Source organism: Salmo trutta, chromosome 29 (assembly GCF_901001165.1).
Source record: "Salmo trutta chromosome 29, fSalTru1.1, whole genome shotgun sequence".
Taxonomy (NCBI): domain Eukaryota; kingdom Metazoa; phylum Chordata; class Actinopteri; order Salmoniformes; family Salmonidae; genus Salmo; species Salmo trutta.
The window spans coordinates 45,836,999-45,852,594 of NC_042985.1; positions in this window are offsets into that span (position 1 = coordinate 45,836,999).

Genomic DNA, 15,596 nt, shown 5'->3' on the forward strand with positions numbered 1-15,596 from the left:
ATTGTAGGCCTGCAGACAATAATAATATCAGCTCGTATAGTAGGCCAACATAACGATAGCCGACTAAACTCAACTCCACGATTTAAAATGGAGTTGAGCGTCACTAGTATGGGCGGACTGGAGCTTCAACGTCACATGAAATTATGTTTTGATCACAAACTGCTCACAAATTTCAGCACCCAGAGAATAGCCTGCAATTATACAAAACCAAGAATAACATAACTATGGCCGAAATAGGCCTTTAATCCAATATAATATTAATGGCCATTGCAATAGGCAAAGTTTACGCCTACTCTAACATTGTGACACTTTGCCTTGACTTTGCATGTTTTTTTTAATAGCGTGCGCATTGAGTATTTAGTCTGTAAAGGGTCCCTTACATAATATTTTAGCCAACAATGGAAATCCCTGATACCAGATGTTCTGAACGGAAGTGAGGTAATCTATTGGCCTCACCTCATAGCACACATCAAATGGCCATCAAATGACTGTGACTTAATCTTTTTTTTTCGTTAATAAGACCCATGTATATGTAATATGTTATTATTCAAATGAAAACAAAACTACTGAATTAGTCGTTAATTTCTCTCTGGTAAAGTTTACATACACAAAAACAAATATTTTTAATCTGTCCCCAAATGCAATATATGTAATATATATATATATAATCTCTAGAATTAGTCAATAACAAAAAAATAACTATGTAGTCTTACAACTCTTTCATAGTTTTATACAATTGCAACCCATGACCTGATTTTATATTATTTTAGGTACTTTAACTTTTGAAACTTTAAACATTTCTTGATTTTGTTTATTTTAATGTTATTTGATGTTTCTTTAGAGAAATATATATGTGTAGTGATGTCCTATGTTTTTTGTTTGTTATTGTATTGTAACTTTTTATTTATTTTTTTTAAATAAAGAAAAATAAAACATCAAATGGCCACTTCAAATTACTGAAGCACCCTGGAAAAACATGTCTTGCGCCACACTGAAACCAAAAGTGGCATTGCTGTTTGAAATAAATGATTGCTTAGAATAGCTGCAGACATTTCATCATTTTAGTCCTGGTTTATGACCTGTCAAGGTATTGTAGCCTAAAGAAAAAATGGGCTACTTTAAAGGACTTTAAGTTTGGAAGGTGTCGCAATAATGTCATTTTGGGAGTAGCCTAGTGAACAGGGCCTTTCATGCAGGCCTAGCCCATTTTATGGCTCGGAGGCAATAAGCTCTCCTGACACTCTACGGTTGCCATTAAAACTGCATCCAACTATATAGTCCCACGAACTAAGCACTGATGACAGGACACGACCTCCTGTCGGAGTAGTTTCCTAAAACACCTGAGGGAGATAATGATGATAAATACCGTGAATATGATTGCATTCACCGGGATACGGTGGATGGACTCCTCTGGTGCCAATATGATAGGCTACTGTTTTCTCAATTGGGAGTTGAGAATTCTGATAACTAGAAACAGTTTAGAGTGTTTTCTTTGTCTTCTCTTTTTATCAATAGCCATTTGCTTTCTAAACTGTTTTTCCTACGATTGTATTTTGAAATATTGCGATAGACCTAGACCTACAGTATTTAACTGCTTTTCACTGACCACTGCAATGCAATAATTAGCTACTTGGTGGGCTAATTATAATTAGTCGAAAAACTACCAAATTGTCATACTTGAGTAAAAGTAAAGATACCTTAATAGAAATGACTCAAGTAAAAGTGAAAGTCACTCAGTAAAATACTACTTGAGTATAAGTCTAAAGGTATTTGTTTTTAAATATACTTAAGTATCAAAAGTACATGTAATCGCTAAAATATAATTAAGTATCAAAAGTAAAATTATTATTCATTTCAAATTCCTTATATTAAGCATACCAGAAGGCACAATATATATATATTATTTACTTATGGTTAGCCAGGGGCAACACACAGACATCAGATCAGAGGCAGTAGGGATGACCAGGAATGTTCTCTTGATAAGTGTGTGAATTGGACCATTTTCCTGTCCTGCTAAGCATTCAAATCTAACGAGTACTTTTGGGTGACATGTATGGATTAAAAAGTACACTATTTTACTTAGGAATGTAGTGAAGTAAAAGTAAAAGTTGTCAAAAATATAAATAGTAAAGTAAAATACAGATACCCAAAAAAACCTATTTAAGTGGTACTTGAAACTATTTTTACTTAAGTACCTTACACCACTGGATAGGTTATTTGCCGCAAGCACGTCTCAAATTGCATGTTTAAAACAATCCACTGCTCATTTTTTTAAATAAGCTAATGTCCTCTGTGGCCAAATCATGTTCTCTGGTGTAGTATTGTGAATGATTGTATTTATTTATGCATAGGCACAAGTAATCAAATAGTTCATTTTGGCAAATTTAATTACATTTACTTTAGGGGAAGCTTATCTTCCTTTAGCCTATTGGACGCGCCGCCTATGCCGACATCAATGTGAAAGTAACCGGTGCATAAAACTGCTAGCTGTGAGGCTTACAAGGCCGAGTTCAAATCCAGACATCAAATTCAAAGCAATCGGCGCACTGCCTAAACGACTGACCTGCAAAGCAAACTGACTGGCACTGTCTCGGCTCTCTGCTTTCTTAAAGTGAGAGAAAGGCAGGCAGGCTGGCAGCTCCTCTCAGAGCGATGCTCCACATGGTCCTACAGCAAGCCATTCAACCAATACCCTAAATAGCTGTTGCATTTTAATCGGGATTGGAATGTTTTTAGTGTACTTTTTTATAGCCTACTTTTACATTTTTGGTCTTGAGCGCCATACTCAACTGAGGTCCCTAACTAAGAGTGCTGATCCACGATCAGTTTAGCCTTTTAGATTACAATTTAAAAAATTGTAAAGGGGAGATCAGCACTCCTACTCTGAGAAGCTGATAGGCCTAAAACATGCAGACACAAAGAGGATTGCAAAATCATAGTCTCAATATTATCAATTGGCCTATCTTCATTTTTAGATAGCCTATGCTAAACCCATTTCACTTATAGACTATGATAAGAGGAATTATGTTCAATAATTGCAATATTTCATCTTCAATCATGTAAAATAGATATGCACATGAAAATAGTTATATAAGTGGGCTGATTAAAATGATATACAATGTTATCCTTGTAGCCGTTGTCATTATGGGAACTATAAACCTGCCCAATTACAATGTAGTAAAAACAAATGTTGGGCCGTTTGAGGCCAATTATATTACTTTTAGTATTCTAGTAACAGACCAATCTGCTATGGCCCCATAGTAAGAATAGATCTTCATTTAGATTAACTAGGCCTTATCACACCCTGATCTGGTTCACCTGTCCTTGTGATTGTCTGCACCCCCTCCAGGTGTCAGTTATTATCCCCGGTGTATATATCCCTGTGTTTCCTGTCTCTCTGTGCCAGTTCGTCTTGTTTTCCAAGTCAACCAGCGTTTTTCCTTGCTCCTATTTTTCCCAGTCTCTGTTTGTTTCTAGTCCTCCTGTTTTCGACCCTGCCTGTCCTGACTCCGAATCCGCCTGCCTGACCACTCTGCCTGTTCTGACTACCAGCCTGCCTATCCCTTCTACTGTATTTGGACTCGGATCTGGTTTCTGACCCATGCCTGGCCTGACCTCGAGACTGCCTTTCGTCTGGTACTGTTTGGACTCTGGCCTGGTTTATGAACTCTCGCCTGTCACTGACCTGCCTTTGCCTACTCTCTTTGTTATAATAAATATTGGAGCGCTACCATCTGCCTCCTGTGTCTACATTTGGGTCTCGCCTTGTGTCCTTATAGGCCTATGTGTAATGGTTTGCTACTCTCATCATTAGGTCAAAACGTATTGCCATTCTAATGGAATTTTACATTGTAAGTTTCTAGTTCTCTGTTTTATACAGTGTTATCCTATTAACTGTTAATATCATGTTAAATCAGCTCACATCCATTGTACATGTTTGAAGATGAAATATAGCAATTATTGATCATATCAACTTCACAAATTAGTGATTCGGATAGCTTTTTGGGCACATTCGTACCACAATTCTGTGAATAATTTAACATCTCTATATATCTGGCACACCTGGCTCATTTGGTTGTGTATTCTACATCACTATTTTAAGATATTTTTGAGAATAATACAATTATTCTTCATACAGGTATGATCATGTGAAATTGTCCAATAAGACCCATTGAGTTGTTTGGCGGCCATATTGGATAAAGGCTTCTGTGGGGTTGATGCTTGAGTTCTGTGATGTCCCTGTATATACACATCCTTTTAAAATCCTGTTCTAGCTGTGTGTGTGAAATGTGGTGCCTCTATCTAACCAAATTCTGAATCCAAAAACATAGCTTCCCCATTGCATGGTAAGCTTCTAAAAATCTAATGGCAATGGCACAGTATGCATGATTTTTTTAACAGTAGTTGTGACTAATGCTTTCAAAGTTGGTTATATTATGAATATTTTTTTACTTTTCAGAACCACTGGTCAAACAAAGTCAAAAATGTATCAGGATTTCCTTTTTAAAACAACGTATATTCTGATATGTACTCTAGTAGTTCAAATCAAATCAAATGTTATTTTTCACATGCGCCGAATAGAACCTTACAGTGAAATGCTTACTTACAAGCCCTTAACCAACAATGCAGTTTTAAGAAAAAATAAGTGTTAAGAAAGTATTTACTAAATAAACTGAAGTAAATAATGAATAAATACAAATGAAAATTGAAAAAAAAAATAAGAAAATAGAAAAATAACAAATAATAACAATAAAATTACAGTAACGAGGCTACCGGTACAGAGTCAATGTGCTGGGGCACAGGTTAAGCAGAGATAATTGAGGTAATATGTACATGTAGGTAGAGGTAAAGTGACTATGTATAGATAATAAACAGAGAGAAGCAGCAGTGTAACAATGTGAGGGCGGTCAGGAGTCTTATGGTTTGGGGGTAGAAGCTGTGAAGAAGCCTTTTGGACCTAGACTTTACACTCTGGTACCGCTTGCCGTGTGGTAGCAGAAAGAAAAGTCTATTACTAGGGAGTCTTTGTCAATTGTTAGGGCCTTCCTCTGACACCACCTGGTTAGAGGTCCTTGCTGGCATGAAACTTGGCCCCAGTGTATCTCGGTTGTCTTGATCACGTTGAGGGAGAGGTTGTTAATCTATAATTCTTTGAATGACAACATTACATTTTAAAAATGTTTTCGAATAGTAATTTTATAAATTGTAGCGCTGATTCACCGGAAGCATTTGAGGGAAAATATTTTCTGAACGTCACGCGCCGATGTAAATTGCTGTTTTAATATATAAATATGAACTTTATCGAACAAAAAATGCATGTATTGTGTAACATGATGTCCTAGGAGTGTCATCTGATGAAGATTGTCAAAGGTTAGTGCTGCATTTAGCTGTGTTTTGGGTATTTGTGATGCATGCTAGTTGCTTTGAAAATGGCAGTGTGATTATTTTTGGCTGGGTACTCTCCTAACATAATGTAATGTTTTGCTTTTGCTGTAAAGCCTTTTTGAAATTGGACAACGTGGTTCGATTCAGGAGAGGTGTATCTATAAAATGGTGTAAAATAGTCATATGTTTGAGAAATTGAAGTTATAGCATTTATGAGGTATTTGTATTTCGCACGACGTGATTCCACTGGCTGTTGACTAGGTGGGATGCAAACGTCCCACTGGCCCAGAGAGGTTAACCCTTACAAGTGAAAAGAAGGTGTTTACATCAAACAGTTTGCAATGACTTCTCTCCCCATAGGAATACATTGCCTATTCCCCTTAATTCAACCTGAAGCCTATGTGGGTTATGAATGCCTTATGAACCTGTCTTCGATAACAATCCATCAAGCTACTGTGAGGTCTACCTGTGTCAATTCTAAGCTTCCTGGAGCAACCGGAAGTTGTTAAAAACACCCTAAAGGTGTTTTGATATAACCAGCCTGCAGATTGTAGATCAGTCAATTCTTAACGTAAAGACTTTAAACTCAGGATTCTGTAAGAGCATACCCCAATCAGGATATGTGTTTACTTATAGCTTCCTGTGCTAACCGGAAGTACCTTAAATATGGGTCACAGGGGCTGTTTCGAAGGGTTAAAAAAGTCAGATCATTTCAAAACTTCATATGTGTGACTAGATAACCCTCATGAACTGTAAATCAGTCATTTATCCCATCAGATTTGCAAAAAAACTCTCACACACACACAGCTAGGACATAGTTATACAGTGTGGGGCTTAGAGACATACAGTGCCTGCAATAGTTACCTTCGTTCGAACAATCAAAGAACCATCAGACCTAGAGCTCTGAAACTTTAGAAACCTGTTCTAGAGCTCAAGTCGATAGCGCATGGTGAGTTATGTGGCTCTAGAAGGTTCTCAGACTGAGAAACAGCCTCGTACATTTGCAATATGTTCAATTCATTTTGACCATCACGAAAATGACGACATTTAGAAATGTCCCAGAGTCGCAAGACTAGGTGCTTTGAAACCCAACGTTTCTGTCTGATAGCTCATTCAAGGACCCCGTAGCAATGCCCTGAAAAAGTGGATTGTCAGCACCAATTAAGGTCGTTGCTTGGGCACCGAATGACCTATCAAGCCGAAACTTGGGATTCGGGGTCGCCTCACATAGGCCTACACATAGTGTCAGATCTGGACCCGCAGCTAGAACATAACTACATGTTTTATGTTTTTTATGGTTTAAACTGAAGGCGCTGTGAATTATGGGCCTGCTCTGATATATGTGATTCTAAACGAGTTGAAAAATGTGGATTTGGTGTCAGATGGTATCAGTTTGGTGTCAGAATGACATCTAATTGACTGATGGACGCTGACTTGCTGGGTGACGAGCAATGGAGAGGAACCAGAGTCACTGCCCGGCCATCCCGTGTTCATCAAGCCAGTCAATTATGCATTTCTGCAGTATTTTTGAGCATGTCAAATTCGTGATGGTAATGGTCATTTTGGACATTTTTCAAAAAATCGTTAAAAAACAAGAAAAGTCCCACGTCTCCATCATCATACATGACAAATAGACCATCTAGGTTGATTCATGGCTTAATAAATATATATTTTGATACTCCTTGTCTCCACGTTGTCTCCCTTTTGTTGCAAACTCTGAGCCGGTTCGTAACACAAACAACAACAAAAAATTATGTCAATAAAATATGTCAAAAGTATGTTCATACAGCTCTTATAAATGTCTAATTGACAAAAAAATCTTTTTTTTCTTTGAAAAACGGTCCAGAAAGCAGTTTTTTAAGGAGGTGATAATTTTTCAATTTTTTTTTTTTTTTTTTTCAAAATGTAACTCTTGGGTGTTGACTTGTGTTACATTTGCAATAACAAAATCCATGGTGGAGCGCGCTCGCCATCTATTGGATTTTTGGGGTGTGACACTTGGCATTTGCCATATGAAATTTGCAATATGATTTGGATGAATGTGGACCAAATTGAGTGGTATTGTCATTAGGGTGTATGATTCGTGCGGTGCCAATATGTTCTCATTCATTTTTGTCCATTTCATGGGGGTCTTCCCTTAAATACTAAAAAGGAGCAAAAGGTCCTTGTTCTAATTCTGACTAAAACTACACACATCATCAGATTATAGTTTTAGGATTCTAATAAATTTCATACAATTATATGGTTTCAGGGTGGAATTCTTTAGTCATTATTTTAAACATATAAATTCCATTATCAGACCTTTAAACAGGTAAACATTCACAAGGCCGCAGGGCCAGACGGATTGTCAGGACGTGTACTCAGAGCATGCGCTGAACAACTGGCAAGTGTCTTTCACTGACATTTTCAACCTGTCCCTGACCGAGTCTCTAATACCAACATGTTTCAAGCAGACCACCATAGTCCCCGTGCCCAAGAACACAGTAGTCATTTAGGTAACCTGCCTAAATGACTACTGACCAGTAGCACTCCCATCTGTAGCCATGAAGCGCTTTAAAAGGCTGGTCATGGCTCACATCAACACCATTATACCAGAAATCCTAGACCCACACCAATTTGAATACCGCCCCAACAGATCCACAGATGACGCAATCTCTAATGCACTCCACACTACCCTTTCCCACCTGGACAAAAGGAATACCTACGTGAGAATGCTATTCATGGACTACAGCTAAGCGTTCAACACTATAGTACCCTCAAAGCTCATCTCTAAGCTAAGGACCCTGGGACTAAACACCTCCCTCTGCAACTGGATCCTGGACTTCCTGACGGGCCACCCCCAGATGGTAAGGGTATGTTACAACACATCTGCCATGCTGATCCTCAACATGGGGGCCCCTCAGGGGTGCGTGCTCAGTACCGCCAGTACTCCCTGTTCACTCATGACTGCATGGCCAAGCATGACTCCAACACCAACATTACATTTGGTGACGACACAACAGTGGTAGGCCTCATCACTGACAACGATGAGACAGCCTATAACGAGGAGGTCAGAGACCTAGCAGTGTGGTGCCAGTATAACCTGTTTAGGATAGGGGGCAGTATTTTCACGGCCGGATAAAAAAACGTACCGATTTAATCTGGTTATTACTCCTGCCCAGAAACTAGAATATGCATATAATTATTTGATTTGGATAGAAAACACCGTAAAGTTTCTAAAACTGTTTGAATTGTGTCTGTGAGTATAACAGAACTCATATGGCAGGCCAAAACCTGAGAAGATTCCATACAGGAAATGCCCTCTCTGACCATTTCTTGGCCTTCTATAGCCTCTTTATGGAAAACAGAGGATCTCTGCTGTAACGTGACATTTTCTAAGGCTCCCATAGGCACTCAGAAGGCGTCAGAACAGGGAATGATGACTCTGCAGTCCCTGGGCGGAAAACAGTAGGGGATTTGGATAGTGGTCGATCTGAGAACAATGACACGTGAGTGCGCGTGCATGTGAAGACACCATTTTCTTCTTTCAGTCTTTGAACGAAAACAACGTCTCCCGGTTGGAATATTATCGCTATTTTACGAGAAAAATTGCATAAAAATTGATTTTAAACAGGGTTTGACATGCTTCGAAGTACGGTAATGGAATATTTAGATTTTTTTTGTCACGACATGCACCGGCGCGTCACCCTTCGGATAGTGTCTTGAACGCAAGAACAAAACGCCACTATTTGGATATAACTATGGATTATTTGGAACCAAAACAACATTGGGTGTTGACGTAGAAGGCCTGGGAGTGCATTCTGAAGAAGAACAGCAAAGGTAATCCAATTTTTCTTATAGTAAATCTGAGTTTGGTGAGTGCCAAACTTGGTGGGTGTCTACTCAGAATATTGCAAAATGTGCTTTCACCGAAAGCTATTTTAAAATCGGACACCGCGATTGCATAAAGGAGTTCTGTATCTATAATTCTTAAAATAATTGTTATGTTTTTTGTGAACGTTTATCGTGAGTAGTTTAGTAAATTCACCGGAAGTTTCGGTGGGTATGCTAGTTCTGAACGTCACATGCTAATTTAAAAAGCTGGTTTTTGATATAAATATGAACTTGATTGAACAAAACATGCATGTATTGTATAACATAATGTCCTAGGAGTGTCATCTAATGAAGATCATCAAAGGTTAGTTCTGCATTTAGCTGTGGTTTTGGTTTTTGTGACATAATATGCTAGCTTGAAAAATGGGTGTCTGATTTTTTCTGGCTGGGTACTCTCCTGACATAATCTAATGTTTTGCTTTTGTTGTAAAGCCTTTTTGAAATCGGACAATGTGGTTAGATAAAGGAGAGTCTTGTCTTTAAAATGGTGTAAAATAGTCATATGTTTGAAAAATGGACGTTTTTGGATTTTTGAGGAGTTTGTAATTCGCGCCACGCTCTATCATTGGATATTGGCGAGGCGTTCCGCTAGCAGAACATCTAGATGTAAGAGGTTAATTAATGCCACATGGTCAAGGTTAGGCTTGCACAGATCGGGAGGACCTCAGGAACGTTCCTGAGGTCGAATTGTGCTTCTAACCCTAACCTCTTACATCTACACGTTCCGCTAGCGGAACGTCTGCTCCAATATCCAATGATGGGCGGGGCGCGAAATTCAAACTCCTCTAAATCCGAAAACTTACACTTTTCAAACATATGACTATGTTACAGCTATTTAAAGACAAGACTCTCCTTTATCTAACCAAACTGTCCGATTTCAAAAAGGCTTTACAGCGAAAGCAAAACATTAGATTATGTCAGCAGAGTACCCAGCCAGGAATAATCACACAGCCATTTTTCAAGCTAGCATATCATGTCACATAAACCCAAACCATATCTAAATGCAGCACTAACCTTTGATGATCTTCATCAGATGACACACCTAGGACATTGTGTTATACAATACATGCATGTCTGTTCAATCAAGTTCATATTTATATCAAAAACCAGCTTTTTACATTAGCATGTGACGTTCAGAACTAGCATTCCCACCGAACACTTCCGGTGATTTTACTAAATTACTCACGATAAACGTTCACAAAAAGCATAACAATTATTTTAAGAATTATAGATACAGAACTCCTCTATGCACTCGATATGTCCGATTTTAAAATAGCTTTTCGGATGAAGCACATTTTGCAATAATGTAAGTACATAGCCCGGCGTTACAGGGCTAGCTATTTAGACACCCACCCAGTGTAGCCTTCACCAAAATCACATTTCCTATAAGAAAAATGTTCTTACCTTGCTTGTTCTTCATCAGAATACACTGCCAGGACTTCTACTTCAATAACAAATGTAGGTTTGGTCCCAAATAATCCATCGTTATATCCAAACAGCGACGTTTTGTTCGTGCGTTCTAGACACTATCCCAACGCTAAATCTCGGCCACGAGCATGACGCAAAATATGACAAAAAATTTCGAAATATTCCATTACCGTACTTCGAAGCATGTCAACCGCTGTTTAAAACCAATATTTATGCAATTTATCTCGTAGAGAAGCGATAATATTCCGACCGGGAATCTGCCTGTCTGTAAACTGAGGAAAAAACCAAAAGCCGGGGGCGGGGCGTGTCACGCGCCTAAGGCTTAGTCCATTGACTGACCACTCAGCATTTGCTCTCGTGTGCTTCAGCCAGGGCTTTGAATGACATCATTCCTGTTTTTCCCGGGCTGTGAGACTCCATTGTTGACGTGAGAAGTGTCACGTAAGAGCAGAGATCCTTTGTAAACGATAGAGAGAATCAAGAAGGGCAAGAAATGTTCAGACAGGGTACTTCCTGAACAGAAGCATCTCAGGTTTTTGCCTGCCATAGGAGTTCTGTTATACTCACAGACACCATTCAAACAGTTTCAGAAACTTTGGAGTGTTTTCTCTCCAAAGCTAATAATTATATGCATATTCCAGTTTCTGGGCAGGACTAATAATCAGATTAAATCGGGTACGTTTTTTATCCAGCCGTGAAAATACTGCCCCCTAGATGTAACAGGCTAACAGTTCTCTCGCTGTCACCCAAAAGCACTTGAAATTTAAGGCCAGGCTTCATTTTGGGCCTACTTTTATTCAAGGTCACTGCGCTCAGACCGGTCAAGCGGGGCATCTCGTTGACCTCGGCACAGCCTAGAGATAATGGTAATGCCATTGCAGGCTCTGTGTGTCTTTAAGCACCGCACTCTGTCACTCCATCCTTGCTGTGTGTGTGTGTGTGTGTGTGTGTGTGTGTGTGTGTGTTTGTGTGAGAGCTTTTCTTTCACATCTGATGGGATAAATGACTGATTTACAGTTCATGAGGGTTGCCTAGTCACACATATGAAGTTTTGGAAAGATGTGACTTTTTTAACCCTTCAAAATTGCTACTTTGACCCCAATTTAAGGCACTTCCGGTTGGCACAAGAACCTTAGAATCGACACACGTTGTCATTTGGGGTAGGCTTTCACATAATCCTGAGTTTTAAGTCTTTACGTTAAGAATTGACTGATCTACACAGGGTTGAATTCAGTGATTTTCACGATCTGTAGGTTGGTTATATCAAAACACCTGTAGGGTGTTTTTAACAACTTCCGGTTGCTCCAAGAAGCTTAGAATCGACACAGGTAGACCTCACAGTAGCCTGATGGATTGTTATCGAAGACAGGTTCATAAGGCATTCATAACCCACATAGGCTTCAGGTTGAATTAAGGGGAATAGGCAATGTATTCCTATGGGGAGAGAATGGTAATGCCATTGCAGGCTCTGTGTCTTTAAGCACCGCACTCTGTCACTCCATCCTTGCTGTGTGTGTGTTTGTGTGTGTGTGTGTGTGTGTGTGTGAGAGAGAGCTTTTCTTTGCCATCTGTTTGGAGAAATGACTGATTTACAGTTCATGAGGGTTGCCTAATCACACATATGAAGTTGTGGAAAGATCTGACCTTTTTAACCCTTCGAAACAGTCCCTATGACACCATTTTAAGGCACTTCTGGATGACACAGGAAGCTGAAAGTGAACACATATCCTCCTTGGTTTAGGCTCTTATAGAATGTTGAGTTTTAAGTCTTTACGTTAAGAACTGACTTCTTTACAGAGGGTTGAACGAGTGTGTGTTATTTCAGAAAATCACAGAAAATCACAGAAATCTCACAGAGCTCCGAAACCCACCTTAACGGATTCATCTGAACACGCTGAAACTGGATCTGTATTTTTTTTGGGGAAAAAATATCATTTTTTGAATATCACCAATTTGACATTGTACGATTTCTCTTAAATGACGATAGATAAATGTCTGGTTCTTTTTTTCCTGACACCGTAGGCTCATGTACTTTGACGTGAAGCGGTCAAATTAGCGCTCTATTTTCATTTTTGACCTTTAATCCCAGAAAAATGGCCTTAACCTCTCTGGGGTATGTGGGACGATTTCGTCCCACCTACGTAACAGCTACTGAAATTCCAGTGGCGCGATTTTTGAATCGTTAGAAATACTATTACTTCAATTTCTCAAACATATGACTATTTTACAGCTATTTAAAGACAAGAATCTCGTTAATCTAACCCCACTGTCCGATTTCAAAAAGGCTTTACAACGAAAGCAAAACATTAGATTATGTCAGCAGAGTGCCCAGCCAGAAAAAATCAGACAGCCATTTTTCAAGCTAGCATATCATGTCACATAAACCCAAACCACAGCTAAATGCAGCACTAACCTTTGATGATCTTCATCAGATGACACACCTAGGACATTGTGTTATACAATACATGCATGTCTGTTCAATCAAGTTCATATTTATATCAAAAAACAGCTTTTTGCATTAGCATGTGACGTTCAGAAAAAGCATAACCCCCGCAAACTTCCGTTGAATTTACTAACAGTTTGCTAAATTACTCACGATAAACGTTCACAAAAAGCATAACAATTATTTTAAGAATTATAGATACATTACTCCTCTATGCACTCGATATGTCCGATTTTAAAATAGCTTTTCGGATGAAGCACATTTTGCAATAATCTAAGTACATAGCCCGGCATTACAGGGCTAGCTATTTAGATACCCACCCAGGTCAGCCTCCACCAAAATCACATTTCCTATAAGAAAAATGTTCTTACCTTGCTTGTTCTTCATCAGAATACACTGCCAGGACTTCTACTTCAATAACAAATGTTGGTTTGGTCCCAAATAATCCATCGTTATATCCAAACAGCGACGTTTTGTTCGTGAGTTCTAGAATGCTTCTTCACGGTCCCGCGCATGGCGCATTGGCGTGTCAAAAATGTCTAAATATTCCATTACCGTACTTCGAAGCATGTCAACCGCTGTTTAAAACCAATTTTTATGCCATTTAACTCGTAGATTAGTGATAATATTCCGACCGGGAGTATGCATTGAGCCTAAACAGCCGAATAAAATTTCTCCTCAGAAGCGACTCGTGCACGCGCCTCATTCAAAGGTCCTCGGAGCAGCCACTTACAAAAGGTGATAATGTGTTTCAGCCTGAGGCTCCCTCGTAAACCTTCAGGTTTTTCGCGGGTTCTGAGAGCCTATTGGAGCCCTGGGAATTGTCACGTTACAGCTAAGATCCTTACTTTTCAATAAAAAGATGCAAGACGCACGACTCCTTGTCAGACAGGGTACTTCCTGCTTGAAACCTTGTCAGGTTTTTGCCTGCCATAGGAGTTCTGTTATACTCACAGACACCATTCAAACAGTTTTAGAAAATTCAGAGTGTTTTCTATCCAAACCTGAACAATAATATGCATATTCTAGCTTCTGAGTTGGTGTAGGAGGCAGTTAAAAATGGGAACATATTTTTTCCAAAATTCTCAATACTGCCCCCTAGCCCAGACAGGTTAACTCAAAAAGCGTTGAGGACTCGACTCCATCTTGTTCGGGGCCAACTGCCCATTATGCCAAACCAATGCTCACCAAGTTTCGTCTTCGAAGTCTTTTCCGTTTAGGAGAAAAGGCCACGTTGTGATTGGTGATGTTTGTTACATTTGCAATATGATTCCATTCGCCCTCCTGTGGTATAATCCGGGACAGGTGAGAAAAAATTTGAAATTTTCATAAAACGGAAACCGAATGTCCGAGAGACTCCGTTCGATGACTTCCCGGAAGATCCGGCCCCGGTGCACGGCCCGACGCCGTCCGCGAATTTTACAAACGTTTGCGGACATCTAGTAAGGGACCGTACATTTGCAATATGGACTTTCTCATTAACCACACTGCTAACCTTATGCCTAACCCTAACCTTAAATAAAGACCAAAAAGCACATTTTTGTTCATTAAATAATAATTTGCTAGTAACAGATGACATTCATATTCTGACAATCTCAAACTCACTTTAATAATACCCTTAATACAGTGGTAGTAATACATGGTTATAACATCTACAGAAAAAACAGAAATGCCAAAGGTGGAGGTGTTGCAGTTTATATTCAGAACCACATTCCTGTGAAGCTTAGAGTGGACCTCATGTTAAATACTCAAATCAAATCAAATTTTATTTGTCACATGCCCCAAATACAACAGGTGTAGACCTTCAAAATGCTTACTTACAAGCACTTAACCAACAATGCAGTTTTAAGAAAAAAAGTCTTAAAGTATTTACTAAAATAAACTGAAGTAAAACATAACTGAAAAAATAAAAGAAATATGAAAAATACAAAAATAACAAATAATTAAGGTGTAAAAATAAAATACCAGTAGTGAGGCTATATACAGTCAATGCGCGGCGGCACCGGTTAGTCGACGTAATATGTAAATGTAGGTAGAGGTAAAGTAACTATGCATGGATAATGAACAGAGAGTAGCTGCAGCGTAAACATGTGGGTCGGGGGGGGGACAATGCAAACAGTCAGGGTAGCCATTTGATTAGCTGTTCAGGAGTTTTCTCACTTGGGGGTAAAAGCTGTTAAGAAGCCTTTTGGACCTAGACTTGGCGCTGTTGAAGTATTATAGCTACAGGTTCATCTGCCTCACCAAAAGCACATTCTGGTGGGAAGCTGCTATAGACCACCAAGTGCTAGAAGTCAGTATCTTGATAACATGTGTTAAATGCTTGATAATGTATGTGATACCAACAGAGAGGTTAATATTGACTGGCTTTCAACAGGTTGCCCACTCAAGAGAATGCTTCGAACTGTAACTATGAATTTTCCCTAACTGCTGTAACAAGTAAACTATAACTGGTAATTTGCTTTAA